The 16,097-nt window shown below is 51.3% G+C and overlaps 1 long non-coding RNA gene across 1 annotated transcript; it reads right to left on the bottom strand.

The window, feature by feature from the left end:
• Nucleotides 1–11,444: 11,444 nt before the first annotated feature.
• Nucleotides 11,445–15,661, bottom strand: LOC137484995 (uncharacterized). The gene is made up of 3 exons (XR_011005139.1): nt 14,966–15,661; nt 14,234–14,564; nt 11,445–13,336 (listed from the first exon to the last, which is right to left on the bottom strand). It is a non-coding gene; the product is annotated as an uncharacterized lncRNA (long non-coding RNA).
• Nucleotides 15,662–16,097: the final 436 nt, after the last annotated feature.

Below are 16,097 nucleotides of genomic sequence, written 5' to 3' on the forward strand. Positions count from 1 at the left end.
GTCCCCATGGCCACGTGGGACCTGGAGGGACCCGCAGCACACCTGCAGCACCTGTGAGCAGCCAGAGCTGTGGCAGGGCACATCCCAAAGGGAATTGGGCCAGGGATAACCAGCAGGCACAGGTCCGAGGGGTCAGCAGGAGCCAATTTCCATGGGTGATCTCGCTGCCACCAGCCCAGCTCGGTCTCACAGGACTGGGAGCAAAGTGGGAGTGAATCCTGGAGCCCCTGCAGGCAGGATTCCGTGTGCTCCGCATGTAAGTGACTTCCAGAGTAAAACTGCTTTGAAGTTGCTGTTTATCTCACTCTGATAACAATCTGCTTCATTTCTTGTGTCAAAGTAATTAGAGTGTAATTATTTTTGTTTATTTATTTATTTTCGTAGCAGGTACTGTAATTGCTGCAGGGTTCCAGAGGAGCTGGGGAAATCCTGCTTCTCCACTTCCAGCCCTTCCTCTCTGCTTGCTGCCTTCATCCTCCTCTCCCTCCCAGTCCCTGTTTGTTCTCTGAGCATTTGGACTTCTTTTCTCTCGCCTGTTTGTGCCTGTCTTCAGTTTCTCCTTTTCTGTTTGTTTTCTCTAGACATCAATTTTTCATGCTGGAGAGCCGAGGATAATTAATTAATGATTCATAGGAATGCTGTGGCTATAACATAATGAGGGGATGGTTCATAACCGGTTGAGGAGGCAGTTATCAGTAATTTCAGAATAATTAAGAGATGGTTTTAGCACATTTCAAAAGCCCTTCTAGAATCAAGGAGATAGGCGAATTTATTTCTCTCCAAACACTTGGGGACACCCCTTGGTGGCACAGGCAGCATTTCCAAGCTCCTGCTGTGGACCACGGGCTGGGGAGAATCCCATCCTGGGGATCCTCCAGCTTCAAGTCCCCTCTTTCAAACTCCTCCACTCCCACATCTTCCCCCCCAAGCCGAGCAGATTTTTTTTCCCTTTTCCCCCCATTTTATTTTTATTTTTAGTACCACAGGGTGTTACAATCAGCCTTCCTATTAGAGGCTAGATATATTCAGAGCCTTAATGATAGATTAAATACCAAATACCTTAACATTTGAAAAATGACATTTATTATACAGAGTTGTAAATAGAGGGAAAAATGACAATAGAACACAGTGTAGATCTTACACAAACTGCACCGGCTCTGTGTAATGACTGTGATAATGTCAGTGCTAACAAGCAGATAATTGGCATCACTGAGATAATTTTTGGCACCTTATGCAAAGGGGAAACTGCTCTGCATAATTATTTTACCTAGGAATATTCTTCATTTAACAGGGCCATTTGCATAACGGTTGGAACTTTTTGAGCTGTACTGGGTGTTTAACAGGTTGATTTGTTTCCTCCACAAAACAACTGTTTATTCATGAGATCTGGCACCTGAGGACTTTTGTAATGAGGCCAGAGTGACCCAGTTGGAAGCATCACCTTTTATTGGATTTATGGGTCCAGGTGGAAGCAGGATTAGCCAACCTTTCACAAACACCTCCCAGGCTTTTATAGACGTTGCAATACTGAGTCATTCTCTGCAGTAAAACTTTATGTCTTTAGCGACAAAACTTGATCACTCCAGTGTTTCCCTGCTGGTGCAGGCGCTGCTCTGGGGCTGCAGTTCCCTGTGTCCCCAGGATGGTGACACAAAACCAGGAGAATCCTCAAGCTCCCAAACCCAGCAAACCGTGCACATCCCTGCCTGCAATCAGGCAGGGGGTGTGATAAAACACGGAGAGGGGGGGTGAAGCATCCAAAAGTTGATGCAGGAATGGAGCTGGGATCGGGTGAGGGTTGGCAGAGCAGAGTTCAGTGCTGCTCTCAGCCCCAGATCTCAGCACAAGCAGTGCTGACAGGTCAGGCTGAGGAGCTCTCGGGGTCGGCCAATGGCCCTGCAAGGCTGTGCCAAGCAGTCTAGAAAAGGAAAAGCTGCTGGACACCAGCCTTGGAGTTCCATGGCCAAGGTCCAGGTGTGCTCAGGCTCCCAGGCTCAGAGCATCCCACATCCATCTGCCTGTGCTGCCCTGGCTGGAGGGAGCCTCCCGTCCTTGCCAGATCTGAGCTGAGCAGAGCACTGTTTGTCCCATCCCAAGAATATTTCCAAAGCAAGGAATGATCTCTGGCTGTCTCTGGGTGTTCTCTACTCAAATCTCAGTGTGTTCATCCCTCGTCAGGAATCGCAGCAGCTCTGCCATGGAAAAGTTCAAATCCCCCCATCTTTCACTGACGCTCCCTTGGCTTCTCCTGCTCTGTTTCTGTATGTGCTGGCAATCCATCCCCACAGTTAGGGAAGCACCAGCCTCTCTCTGACAAGCATTTTACATCCCTCAGAGCCCTCATGACCTGCTGAGAGAACACCCAGTGCTGCTGGGCCTCGGGGTGGTGATCTCCACAGGAGAGATCAGCATCAGCAGAGCCAGGTCTGCTGGGGACAGGCCTGTCCCCACTTCGGGGTCTGGCACATGGCGGTGACCTGGGCACTGGAGCAGCAGGAGGAGCTGGCAGGAAGGGTGGGGGATGTGGGATTTGTGCCAGAGGCAGGGCTGTGCTGTCACGGGAGCCTCGCTCCCTCACCTGTGCATGTCTCCCCTGACCTTGGTCAAGTCATTGAATGCCTCTGCTGCTCAGAGCAGGGCCCTGGCTCATGCTCACACAGCCACGCTCTGACCTGGGCTGTGAGGAGCCTCCCAAAGCCCAGTGGGAGCCTCTGCCTTTGCAGAGTCCAAACCTGGAATTCTCCACCCATGCAGCTTGCAGGAGACCAGCTGCTGCTCCTAAACCTCCTCTCCCACAGCCTTTCATCTGCTCCACCTCAAGGAAAACTTAAATTTGCTATAAGTTTTCCTCTGAACCTGCAGATATCAATTTCCCTGTGAAAAAGACAGTGCTGTGACTCATTTAACCGTGTATTAGCCTTGTGCAGGTGTATGTCCAGATGTGTGCAGGTGTATATCCAGATGTGTGCAGGTGTATGTCCACAGGCACAGCTGCCTCTGCCCCTCTGCAGACTCGGGGACCAGTGATTTTCAGCTCAGACAACTGTTTTAAGGTTAAATCCCATTTTTTTCCCAAACAAGGCTGCTGGCTTCATTGAAGGGAGGTCTGTAACATTTCCAGTGAGATGTTAAACTTCTGCCTGTGTTTTGATGAGGTATCCCTGAGCTTCACTCTGGCACATTTGCTGGGAGGAAGAGCCTGTACCAGGGTGAGGGACACAGAGCCAATCCATCACACTCTGGGGCTTTCAAGGCCATCTCCCTGGCCTCTAATGCTCTGCAAAATGGTTCATTCTCTGCTGGTTTATAAACTTGATGTGCAGCCTGCCAGCTCCCAGCTCCCACCCAGAGCCCTGAGTAATCCTTGCCCTTGCTGCCATGCCAGCCCCAGTTTGTGCCAGCAAAACCCGTGGGCATTTCTAATGGTTTCAGCTCATCTGCTGCATTAAAAAGTCCTACACACCCATGTTAAATCTCCATCCTCAGCTGCCCAGAGAGAGGTGTCCAGCCTTGCAGGGATCAGCTGGAAGGCGCTGTGCTGTCCCTCGCCGAAGGACCGCAATTACAGCCTCCCGGTCCGCCCACGAGCTCAACACCCCTTTCTTTATGACTCTGCCAGCCCATCTGTCTCAGAGCCCGAGACCACGCTCACTCCTGTTGGGATTTTCTCCTTTCCAATTCCCAAATCAGCTCTCGTTCAGTGGGGAGATTTATTATTCCTCCTCCGTGCTCCCTGGCTCCGTGCCACAGCGGGGGAACAGCAGCTCAGGCAATATTCCAAGGGCCAGGAACTGCCATGCTGGGCTGGCACACGGGCACCGTGTCCCAGCGAGGGCACTGTGCCAGGATGTTACAGGTGTTGATCAGCACCAAATCTCTGCTCCTTGCCCTCGTGAGTGTCTGGGGGGGTGGGGGGTGTCACAGCTGGGTCAAAGTACAGGAGGAGGGCTTCAGATTCCCCTGCCTTGTCTGAGGATGGCGTGGAAATGTTGGGTGTGAGAGGGGTGAAAGCAAAACTCATCCCAGAGCTGTGGAGGAGGGAGGCAGGGCCCTGGCCAGGGGCCGTGTGTCCAGCACCCAAGGTCTGTGCCAGTGCCATGAGTGTGTCAGTGCCATGAGAGACACAGTACCCTGGTATGGCATCACAGATGCCCTGTGGAATCCTGATCCCCATCCCCAGCTCCAGAGGGGCAGCTGGAAGCTGGTGGCACCAGTAAAGGGGTGGAGTTATGAAGAACAAACAGAAAACCTGGGTGAGGCTTTTTTGGGTGAGGAGAGAGAGAGAGGGGCAAACTCAGCAAAATCCTGTGGGTGCCGTGGCACAGGAATCCAGACTGGGCAGGGGAGCAGTCCTGGCCATGGAGTCACGAGGGAGAACTGTGGGCTCTGGCTGTTTTCCTTGTCCAGCTGATGGAGCCCATCTCGATTCAAGATGCTGAGGACATTATTGATCTAAACAAGTTGTCAGTGAAGGAAAAGTTGTAATTGCTGCTGTAGTTGCATTGTAACACACCAGCCCCGAAGGGAAATTAAAGTTTGGAGCTAATAGGGTTGTATGATCCTTCAACCTTTGATGTATTGAATCTGGAGCAGCCCCTGGAATACTGATTTGATGCACAAAGGATCATTTTTAACAGCAGCTGCACCTCCAGGTCCTCTGATCCAATTCTCCCTTCAATCCCACTGCAAGGCAAGAGAATGGCTCACGGTGCATCTTCCCCCTCTGCCCTTGGGCCTCTTCCTTCAGCTCCCACGGCTCTGTGCATCCCTGGCTCTTGCTGCAGGAATAAAACTTGCAGGAATGATGGCTGGGATTAGGCAGCATTGCCTGTGTGTGTGTGGGAAAGAGCTCATGGAGGGATTCCTGGGATTCCAGCTTGTGCCTGCTGCTACACCTCCACCCAGGGAATGTTTTCTGCAGCAGGAGCACCAGTCCTGAACTCAGTGCTGGCTCAGGGTGCAAGTCCCAGTGTCCTGCCCAGCCAGGATTTCCTTCAAGAGGGAATTACTGATATTTCTGAGCAGAACTGCAGTTCCCCATTAATCACCTGCAATTAGAAAGCGGGGATCTGCCAAACAGCCACTCCCCAAAGGTTGCTAATCAGGGAAGTTAATAGTCCTCAGGTTCTGGTTTGGGAAGTGCCTGGGGCTGTGAGCCCAGGGCTGGGCTCTGCATTCTCAGCACATCCCGGAGCAGAGAACAGGGCTGTGCCCCCCAAACTGCCCGTGACCCCACAGCCTCACACTGAGCCCTGCTTTCCCACCCCCTCCCACTCCCACAGCCATCCAGTGATGGATCTCACCACGCCTTCGCACACACACACTTTAATTGTACGTTATGAACACGCCCTCTCTAATTGCTCCAGTTAATTAGCGCTTTGATGACGCCACAGGTTCATCAAAGGAGCAACCCACAAGGATGTGCTGCTGTCCCTGCCCACCACTGCCATGGCAGAGGGGACCCCAATCCTCTGCCATGTCCCTGCTGCGTCCCTGCCATGGCAGAAGGGACCCCTGCCCTGCCAGTCTGTCCCCACTGTGGCAGAGGGGATCCCTGCCATGGCAGAGGGGACCCCACTTCATCACTGCCCAGCAGGTCAGGGATGTGCCCTGGCTCCTAAATCCCTGCTGAGGCCAGCAGGCAATTTAGACCTGAGTGCAGCAACTAATTAAATCAATATGAGCTAATGAACAGCAATTAGAGGTCCAGCTAGGCACATCTTCTCTGGTAAATACTGCTTCTCTCCCAACGGGAAGCTCTTTTTTAATAATCTGTTTGTGTTTCATTTCCAGGAGCTGTAATTCCCCAAAGAAGCAATTTGGGAAAGTGATTTGTTTGTCTGTATAATTGCCAAAGCACTTCGTTAGGCTTGTTTGTTTTGCCTTGCTCCTGCTGCTCCCTGGAAGAGACAGCGGAAGGAAGGAGGGAAGGAAGGCAGGAAGGAAAGGAAGGAAGGAAAGGAAAGACTTTTTGTTCTCCACTTCTCCTGGAACAGCCCTTTCATTTTTGGCCCTGCAGTCTCAATGCCCCCATCTCATGGTGCTGTCCTGCACTGGCCCAGCTCAGCCAGGATCTCCTTAGTAAGGTGAAGTTCTTCCAGCCCTTCATCCCTGCCCATCCCCAGTCCTGCAGTTTTGCTCTGCCTGGTCTCCATGGGGGTCAGGACAGCAGGCGCTGGGCCAGGCTCAGCTCCGGGGTGTTGGGCTATTTCCAGCACCATTTTCTCCTGCATCTCCTGCACACCCTGACCTGTTGCTTTCTCCTCAGTTCTCACTCACTGCACAGAAGTTTTCTGTGAGCTGTTCACTGTAACAGCCAGGTTTTTTTCCTGAGTTCCTGGGTGTCTTTTTCAGCTTCCATATTCCTTGAACCCAGCCAGGACTCACCTCGCCTGCCCCAGGCTGCCACAGACGTGAGAAGGGCTCCTGCAACTCCCCCTGCGAACGCTCCTCACCACTCACTCATATGAAATTGCAATAACCTTTCAAATTAAACCCTGCACCTTGTTTATTACCAGTTAAATGCTTCTCTGAGCCTCTGAGCTACGGCGGGATATGGGACAATGGGAACATGCTCCCATAATTGGATATCTATTGCTTGTTTAGTGGGCAGCAATTAGACCACAAATGGGTTATGGGCTGGCACGGATTAAATATGACTTTCCACACTTCCTGCAGGGATTAGTTAGTGTTTAATTCAGCTGTGCTCAAGCTCCATCTACACCAGGCTTTGGAGGCCATGGCAGCCCCATGCTCTGTTGGGAGCACTGGAGTCAGGGAAGGAGGAGGATGTTGGGCACTGCCAAATCCAGAGCTTTGCTTTCCCCCCTCTGTCTCTGTTCCCCATCCCATCCCATCCCGTCCCGTCCCGTCCCGTCCCATCCCATCCCATCCCATCCCATCCCCTGGAGCTCTTCATGTTTTCCTCATGGCTTTGAGCACAGACAGACATATTTTGACAAATGGAGATTATCTGAAATAATCCCTCTCGGAGCGAGCGGTTGCTGTATGGCACTTAATTATAAATTAATTAATAGCAGCAAATTTACCACAAAAGGTAGAGGGAGAAAGTGGTAAGAGAGATGATTTTTAAGTGAAGGCAGAACCTGGAACAGGTAAAGCCAAATAAGAGTCACTCTCCCAGCAAAGCTCTCTCAGCACTGCAGTGCTGGACTCACCCTGGGCTCAACCTCAGCTCCACAGTCCCACTTCCCTCCCTCAGCTTGGCTCACATAGCTCCCAAATGACCAAACTTCAGTTTCTGAAATACCATTTTACGGCCTCTTTTGGTCTGTCCAGCTTCAGTTCTTCTGGAACAAGAAGCTGGGTGACAGCGGGAGCTTAGGCAAAACCAAAGGAGCAAGTTAGACTAATTTTATTTAATATAATATAATAATATATTACAGGTATAATAGAAATGTATGGTTATGATTATTGTAACTCAGCCCAGAGAGATGGGCATTTTCTCTGGCCATGGCTCTGGCTCTGGGGCTGGTTGCTCCATGGCCACTGCACATCCCCTCCCACAGGTGACCTGGTGGGAGTGGCATCAGCAGCCCAAGTTCCCGTGGTGAGAGGAGAGAGTTTAATGCCAGATGCTGCCTGTTATTCCAGCAGGGAATGCTGCCAGAGCCTGTCCTCAGCAAACAGGGAATGATCCCTGATCGATGCCCCCACCCAGGTGTTTGAAAAGCAGTCGCTTTCTTGTCAAAACTTCCACAGCAGCTGTGTGCCAAAGACTCTTACTTTTGCTTACAAAACAGCACTGGGATTTCTCCAGGGACGCAATGGATTCGGAATTTGTAAAGCTGCTTTCACCAGCACTCAAGCCTGAAAGAGAAGTCGAGATAAACATTTGCATTTTTATTTTGCCGCTGCAGTTCCCAAGTGGAGCTTCACCAAGCCCCTGCTTGTACCTGGTGGCTTTGCTGGAGGAATTGCACATCATTTATAAATGCAGGATTTCCAGCCATCTCCAGAGAAGTTGTTGGCATCAGTGGGGCTGAGCTGATGGACTTTGGTGGGAATTTCTAATTGAAATTCCATTAGGATAAACAAATTAGGATCTACAGTTGGACTTAATGATATTAAAGGTCTTTTCCAACCTCAAATATTCTGTAGTTCTGTGTAATTCCATCAGCACCAGGGCTGGTGTCAGTGCCCCATTGGCCAAAGGGAGCTCAGGGGGTTCTTGAGAGAAACCATCAAATCCCTCCAAGAGCAGATGTTTCCTGCAAAAGCACTTTTACATCCACATCAAAACACCCCACGGGACTGCCTCAGCTTGATGAGTTTTTCAATTAAATAATCCAAGATCAAAACTGATCCATTTTGACTTTCTTCACTCTCTGAAACATTTCAAAGATAGTAATGAATCGTGGGATATTTCTTTATTTCCTCTGGTTTATTATAATGCTTTAACAGCTGTCAGATCGTGTCATTCTAATAAGGTTGTTTCAGTGTTTATGAATTGGAACGCTTCTCCAGGATTTCCATTCTGGGAAATACAGATTTCCATCTCTGAGAGCTCACTCCAGGGGAAAGATAAAAGATTTCCAATACTCCACTCCCTCCTGTTAAAGCACCTTCTTTTCCAAACAGGTCAAAGTCGACATGAAGAGCTCCTGGTTTCACCCCAAAAGTCACCCCCAGAGTATTGAATGCTGATTTTGTGCCTCAGGTCTCACAGCTGAGGGTCTCGCTTGACCACCGAGGGCAAACCTGCCCTGAAGGTAAAACCCCTCCCCAAATTAAGTCCTCCATGACCACATCTTTCTATTTGTGCTGTCTCTTCCTAAATGCAAAGGGAAAAGAAATCTATTTTCCAGAATGATTTTCCCATTCTGAACTCCTTACCTTTGCTGGAGACAACACGTGAGTTTTGATAACTTAAAAAAATAAATTTCTGTTGTAATTTGATTTTTTGTTTTGGGTTTTATTCTTTGGTGGATTTTTTGGTTTCTTGTTTTTGTTTTGGTTTTTTTTTTGTTTTTTTTTTGTTTTTTTTTTTTTTTGTTATGGAACATCACAAATTAGCTGTCACTCTTTTTTTAAAGGCTACTGAATGCGTAAAATAATGTTTGCCTGATTTGGGAGCGCAGTAGTTTATGCAATTATGAAATAGCACATCAAGACCAGCAAGCCCTTCCCTCACACCTGCATAATTCATTGCTCGTGGGTAAAACCTCTCCTGGCTGCAGACAACACAAAGTTAGGTTTACATTCTATTCTTTAATTAAAAATTTAGAAGTTTAAAGGGAGTTTGTAAACTGTACAACCATTAAAAATTTGGAGACAAGGTGTTAAAAAATGCAAAGCAAGGACAGAAACAAAACAAACCGCTGATTGCTGATGAGGATGGGAAACCACCGAGACGAACCCACAGAGCTAATGCAGGTGGAAACCAACACCCCTGACGTGCTTTCTGTGCAAACACACCTGGAAATGAGGCTGAAATATTGGAATCCTGGAACTGAGGCGGCTGAACCACTCCAGTGGGGAGAAATCATCCTCTCCCCCAGCTCCTCCACCCCGAGGGTTTCCCCTCAGCTCCCAAAAATGCCAAGCAGCAAAGGTGGCACTGAGGGGACGAGCAAGGCCGTGGCAGAGGAGGCCGAGGGGGAAATGTGGGCCCCGCTGCCTAATGGGACTTATCAATTATTATCTCAGCCCATATTTCTTTGAGGGGTGATTGTTTCACAGAGCCTGACATCTCATACAGCTTTAAATTACTCACAACCGGGACGCCTTACAAGATAGCAGTAAAATCAGGAGAGGATTGGGCAATGTAATTATAGTATGGAAATGATGTTGATCGCTCAAGCAGGAACAGACCTTGAGTTGGTGCTGATGCCTCCCTGCTCCAGCAGAGCCTGGGGACCACTGAGCCTCGACAGGGGCCGCAAATGAGGCCACAAGGTTGGTGACACCAGGGACAGAGCGGGGTCAGGAGGCTGAAGGAGAGCAGGGCTGTGATGCTTCAGAGCTGGGCTCTCTGGTGTGGGTGCAGCTCCCCTTAGGCTGAGGATTAGGGAGGCACAGCCTTGGTGAGACCCTCAGAGATGCTGCTCAGAGCCTTTTCCAAGGGGCAGCTTCCCCTGTAAGCCAGTAAAGGAAGTTTATGTTGGTTTTTTGTTTCTTAATTTTGAAAAGAGGGTTTTTTAAGAAATAAACCATAACAAACAGTGGATATTTTCCTGTTCCAAACCTGGGAGAAAAGAGTGAAAAGGTGTTTTCACAGTCAATATCAGCAGGAACAGCCCCTGCTCCCTGTGCAGAGCTGGCCCCCCTCCCCCCCACTGCTGGCAGTGTTGGAGGCACTGTGGAAATGGGCAGAATCAGAACGAACTGGGCACGGGGCAGCCCTTGGCAGCTGGGCTCCCACAGAAGGGAAGAGGCAGCTCTTTTAATCACTGCTCCCCCAGCTCCTTTCTGCTGCAGACCAGTGGTTTGTGGCTGCTGCTGCAGGCGCCTTCACCTGAGACAGCACTGCCCAGCCCCACTCACCTGCTTTGGGGGCAGAAGGAGCCCCACAGTCAGGAAACTCCACCTACGTGTCAGGAATCACATGAAAAACCCCCTCGGCATCCTGCACCCGCTGCTCTGGTGTCCCTGTGACCCCCAGGTGTGCTCCCTGCCAGCCTCGGTACCTGGTACCTGTACCAGGACGCTGCTGGGGGCAGCGGGACCGCGGGAGCCCGGCTGGATATTTGCTGGTGACAACCAGCGAGACTGTAGGAGAGAAAATGAATGTCCCTGAGGACAGTCACACAGCGGTGCCTTCGCCTTCAAAGGCAGAGCCCGGTGGGAGGGCTGGGCAGGGAGCAGTAGCCCATGGGCACAGCTGACAGGACTATCAATTTGATGTTTTTAAAAGCTGTTTCCAGAGGAGCTGAACAGGAAAGGCAGAAATCATGACTTGCCTTTTTTTTTTTTTTTTTTTTTTTTTTAATTAAAAGCCCTGCTTTCTCCCACTCCTTAAAGGTGATGCTCTGTCAGGTTTAACAAGCCGCTGTCAATCCGTCCCCAGCTGGTGCCGGGAGGAGCAGAGGGAGCCGGGCACTCCCCGCAGGCACCGCCGGCTCCTCCGGCCCCATCCCGGGAGAAAAGCAGCCGGCAGAGCTCCGAGGGGGAGCTGGCTCCTGGGGCTGCCTCTCCTTCCGATCCCTCCTCCAGCAGCACCCAGGGCTGGCTGGGTCAGTGGAAGGGCTGGGATGAGCCCCCACCGCTGGGCACTTCCAGTCCCTCCCAGCCCCACCTTGTAGAGGCAAATATTCGGCCCCTCCGGCTCCAGCTGCCCCTGGGAGCCAGAGCCCTCCTCGGAGCAGTAAAACCCTGTCGGTGTGAGTGCTGAAATGATCCCGGATAATGAGGTTAATTAATATGTTCCTGTAAGCCCAGAGGCGCCGGGGAGGCTCGGGATCAGCCTGTCCCCACCGGCTGTGAGATGCGCGCCGGGAGCAGGGATAGTCCAAAGCTTGAGAGGTGCAGGTGTGCTCCGGGCCATGCCAGGAGAGTGTAAATCTGTGTTTAGAAAAAGCCTTTTAAGGATGCCTGAGGAATAAAAGGGGATGTGTGGCTCTCCCCACGCTTCCCACTCGACCGATTCCAGCCCAGTGTTGCTGACAAATTCCCGTCCTTAACTCGCGGTCCCAGAAGCACCTTAAAAAGCAGAGGAATTCTGGACACCGGGGCCGGGCTGGAGCGGAGCCAGCAGCCAAAGAGGCAGCTGAGAAGGATGGTCAGCAGAGCACAGGCAATAAGGCTGATGGGCCTCAGCCGCCAGCCGTGGAGAAGCCCCGCTCCTGAAACGCATCCAAAACAAGCATCGCATTTGGGCTGAAGTGATGTCACTGCCGACCATTAGCGTGGTAATTACAGTGAAAGCTTTTGGCAATTGTATTCTCCGAAGGGTCATTGATGCAACCCAACCGCACCAGTAAAGGTCTCATTAGTCTTATTTCAGACGTTTGTATTTTTTGGAGCTGCAGAGTCTTTTCCCTCCAATAACATTATTTTCATCTCCCTGCCCTGGCCACGCTGACAATGGGCCCTTCTCCTCCACTTCCCAGCATTCCACTTGGGAAGATGCATATCCAGCAGAGGAAAGGCCCTTGGAGCCCAAGTTGGGGGCTGAGTCTGGATCCCAGCCCCTGGTCACCACAGGAGCTCAGGAGGCAGCTCCCACTCCTGGCTCTCAGCAAACCTCCTCAGGGTCCTGGGAATCCAGGGAGGAATCCAGCTGGACACATGGACATGAGTTCAGTCACAGGAGCTCCTCTGATCCAATGCCAGCAGAGCCTTCTCCTTCTTCTTGTCCCCTGTGCAGGGACTGCAGGGAAAGGTGGCTCAGGTGCTGCTCCATGTCCCACTGACCTCATTTTGGGAGAAAGGGAGAACCTGCTGCATTTGCAGAATATTTATGGCTGTCCAGAACATAAAACCACTGGGAGGAGATCAGAAATCAGAACCCTGCTGACAAATGGCAGGCCTGTCCCAAAAGAAAGCAGAGCAAAACTTGGCAGAAACAACTGCAGGTGGTGCAGCTCAGCAGGAGCGCCCAGCAGGGTGGGCAGGCCAAGCCCCGTGCTCCCACAACAGCAGTGGTGACACCTGTAGGGCAGGCGAAGGGACTTGCCCACCCTCAGCACCAGCTGGACCTCTCTTGGATGAACCATGTGGGTTTTGCACAAAAAAATCCCTTTCCAGGGGATAAGGAGTGTTTTGGGTCAGGGTTAGACTCAGGTTCCATCAGGTTGGAATGCCTAGAGAAACTCTGGAGAGTGAACTGGGGACGGAGAGGGGAAGGAAGTTTCTCCCCATCAAACCAAAACCAAAGAGTGATGCCACTTGTGGTGCCACAGGCCCAGGATGCTCCAAACCCACTGTCAGCATCCCAGCAGGGACAGCCAGGGGCAGGAACCCAGGAAAGCACTGCCTGGCCAGCTGCCCGCTGCCTCTGGCACAAGGAGCATACTGGGGTGGGAGCTCCACAAAGAAAACCCAGAAAATCCATCCTACAAGCAGGAGCTGCTCCCCAGGACCTGCCTCAGTCCCACACCCCCTCCAAGCACATCATGTGTAGCTGTTCCTCATGCAGGCAACTGCTTTAATCAGAGAAGAAAAACCCTCAGAACACAGGATTCAAATCCACCAGGAAAGGTGACAGATTCTCCTACTCTTCAAAGGGGCTCTTTAAATATTAAAAATAGCGTTGTTGTTTTAGCAACATTAATTTAAATGATGCACACATGACACCTCCGATCGCCCCGACGTGCTCAGACACGGCGCTTCTGCGAGGCACAGCCAGGCAGGAGCTCTTCTCTTCTGGTTTGTCCTGTGACAGAAAAAAGGAACACATCCTGTGCACAGGGGAGGAGGAGGAGGGGGTTTATTCCCACACTGCACGGGTCCAAGGTGTGCTGAGTCTCCAGCCTGGGGCGTGGAGCTGAAGAGCCCCAGGACTCTTTCCTTCCTAAAGCTGGGCTTCCAGACCAGCCTGGCTAAACTCTCATTCCTGTAAGACAGAGCTGAGGTAGGTGAAACACAAAGAGTTGCCTAAACACACACCCTGACATTACTTGGTTCTCCCTACCACAGCTCAGCCCACGCTGAGTTTGTGCCTGGCTCTTTCCTTCCCTCACTCCACGGTTCTTCCAGCTTTAGCACCTTCATGAGCCACTTGGGCCCCTATTTCAGGCCTTGCTGGTGGCTAAAAGGAAACAGCATGGTCAGAGATATCTGTGGGTTAGAGAGATCTTGAAATAGGTTGGACTCCAGCCTCCTGGACCAAGGGAGCCTCTGTTACTCAGTTACTCCAAGCTGGGGCTGAACTTGTGGGGCTGGATTGGCCACCAGAGCCATTGAGCAGGAGCTCCTGTGGGAGAGCTTAAAAGCAGGGAATCTCCATCCACCACAGGCTCTTGTGAACTAAAAGAGTTTTTCCTTGCTCTCTGCTTCAAGGGCTCTTTGCAGAACCAAGGAGTTCAGGTTCCACCTGCAGAGCTGCCACATTCCTTTGGGATTTATTTTCATCAGCCTCTGAAGGGATGGAGAGCCACCCATGACACCTTGTGCTCCACCACCACTTGTTCCAGTGAGAGCACCGAGCTCCAGGCAGGTGGAAACACCCCCAGAGCTTCACCTTCTGCTGGGGACCCAACCAAGGGCAACGGGGGAGGGGGGTTGGGGAAGTGCATGATTGTAAAATAATGGAATTCATCTGCAACTTGACCTTCACTAATGATGGATGGCCTGTTTGTACAGATCATCACTGGAGAGCCTTCACTCTGATGCATCACCTGCAGCTGCAATGAATTGAGGGGCAAACCTGACGTCCTTGCCCAGGACATGGGGGCTGTGCAGCGCCTGCAGGGACAGCCCAGGCTCTGGTGACCAAGACACTTCACCTGCAGGAAGTGAGCCCCAATTGCATTGGAAATTTGGGCTGTCAAGGGCAGTGGTCCATCAAGATGAGGTTCAGGTTCTCGTGTTCATGTGGCCCAGAATGAAGTCGTGCATGTCATTAGGATTTGCTTCAAACCAGACCTTGCCAGGGAGCGGAGCTGCAAATAATTTGAGTCTCAGTGCTGGCTGTGTGCCTGCCTCTGAGTCATACATTGCTGAAGGAATTGTTGTAATCTGCAAATTATTTTCCTGTATTAATTCATTCTGGTGAAATAAACCCATTGCAAATTGCTATCAGCCTAAAACTGCCCATGCTGGCGTCGAGTGTGTGGGCAGTGCTTTCTGCCCTGGGTGACAGTGTGTGACAGCTTCTGCTGCTCAGCTGTGAGGGATCTGCTCTCTGTGCTCAAGATCTCACCACGGCCAAAGGGATTCCTTTTCTCAACATTTTTAAGTTTTAAACAGTGATCATTGTATTGCTCAGAGGAAAGGAGGACCTGCAGTAGCTGTTTCTGTGTTCTGAGCGGCTCAGAGGCAGCAGAACAGGCAAAGCACTCACCTGGGCTCACCTGTCCTGGCAGACAAGAGTAGAAATGTGTGTCACAGACTCTTGATTGTTCCCTTAATCACTCTTGTGTGGCCTTGGAGCAGCTCTGAGGTCTTCAAAAAAGCTGGAGCTGCCTTTCAGCAGGGATCACAAGCCATGGAACACCAGGGGAAGACGTTCTTTGATGCTCCTGGCTGCAGAGCTGGCTCGTTCCCAGCAGGGAATGCAGCTCCTCGAGGCCTCTGTGGGTCTGAGGGACTCAGTGGGGCAGGCCAGGGCAGGAGGAAAACAAGAACATAGAGAAAACCCCTTTTTCCTTCCACACAGCTTGAACTGGTAACTAGAGGATAGAAGGTGCAGGCTGCTTTGTCCCAACTCCTGCCTTTCCTAGGCAGGGAGGTTTGGATTATGCATTCCAAGGCGTTACAAGGTCCACTGGTTTGGAACAAGAAGTCTGCCAAAACATTCAGCCTGGGAAGGGGGAGCTGAGGAGGAGAGGGCTGGGGTTGCTGCTGCTGCAGGCACAGAGAATATTAACTCTGCTCTGGGGGAAATGCCAGCGTCTCCAGCTGAGGTGATGGAGGATGCAAGTCCTGTTCCCCAGAAATTCCCTTGGATCTGATCTCCCTTTGCTGAGCGTTCTTTCTGATGGACACTCGAGGAAGAAAAACCTGGGCATGGCAATTTGGTTTCTTGAATCACACAACCACGGGGTGGGGGCTGGTTTCACAAGTGCTGTGCCCTGGGTGCACAGGGAGGTGAACATCTCCCTGGTGTCTGTGATGTCACCAAATGCCTCCAGGCACCCTGGTGTGGCAGAGGGAGTCCAAGCAGAGCCAGCTTCTGTGCAAAATCCCCTCTGCAGATCCCTGTGCAAGGCCCCAGTGCAAAGCCCCAGTGTCCCCAGCCGTGGTAGGGTCAGGCAGGGACAGGCAGTGCCATCCCTCCCGTGGGCTCTGGGTGCAGGATCTGCAGCAGCTGCTCCTCTGTGTGTGTTTGAGATGAGGCAAATAATCATGCTCAGCAGAGGGGGGTGGTTTTTCTTGCTTGTTTGTTTCTTAATCCTGGCATTTCTCCTGTGATTTCAGAAATATTGTTTTCAGCTGGGTGTTAAAACATCCAGGTAAAAGGACTGTGGCCTTTG

This window comes from Anomalospiza imberbis, chromosome 18, assembly GCF_031753505.1.
Source record: "Anomalospiza imberbis isolate Cuckoo-Finch-1a 21T00152 chromosome 18, ASM3175350v1, whole genome shotgun sequence".
Classification (NCBI taxonomy): Eukaryota; Metazoa; Chordata; class Aves; order Passeriformes; family Viduidae; genus Anomalospiza; species Anomalospiza imberbis.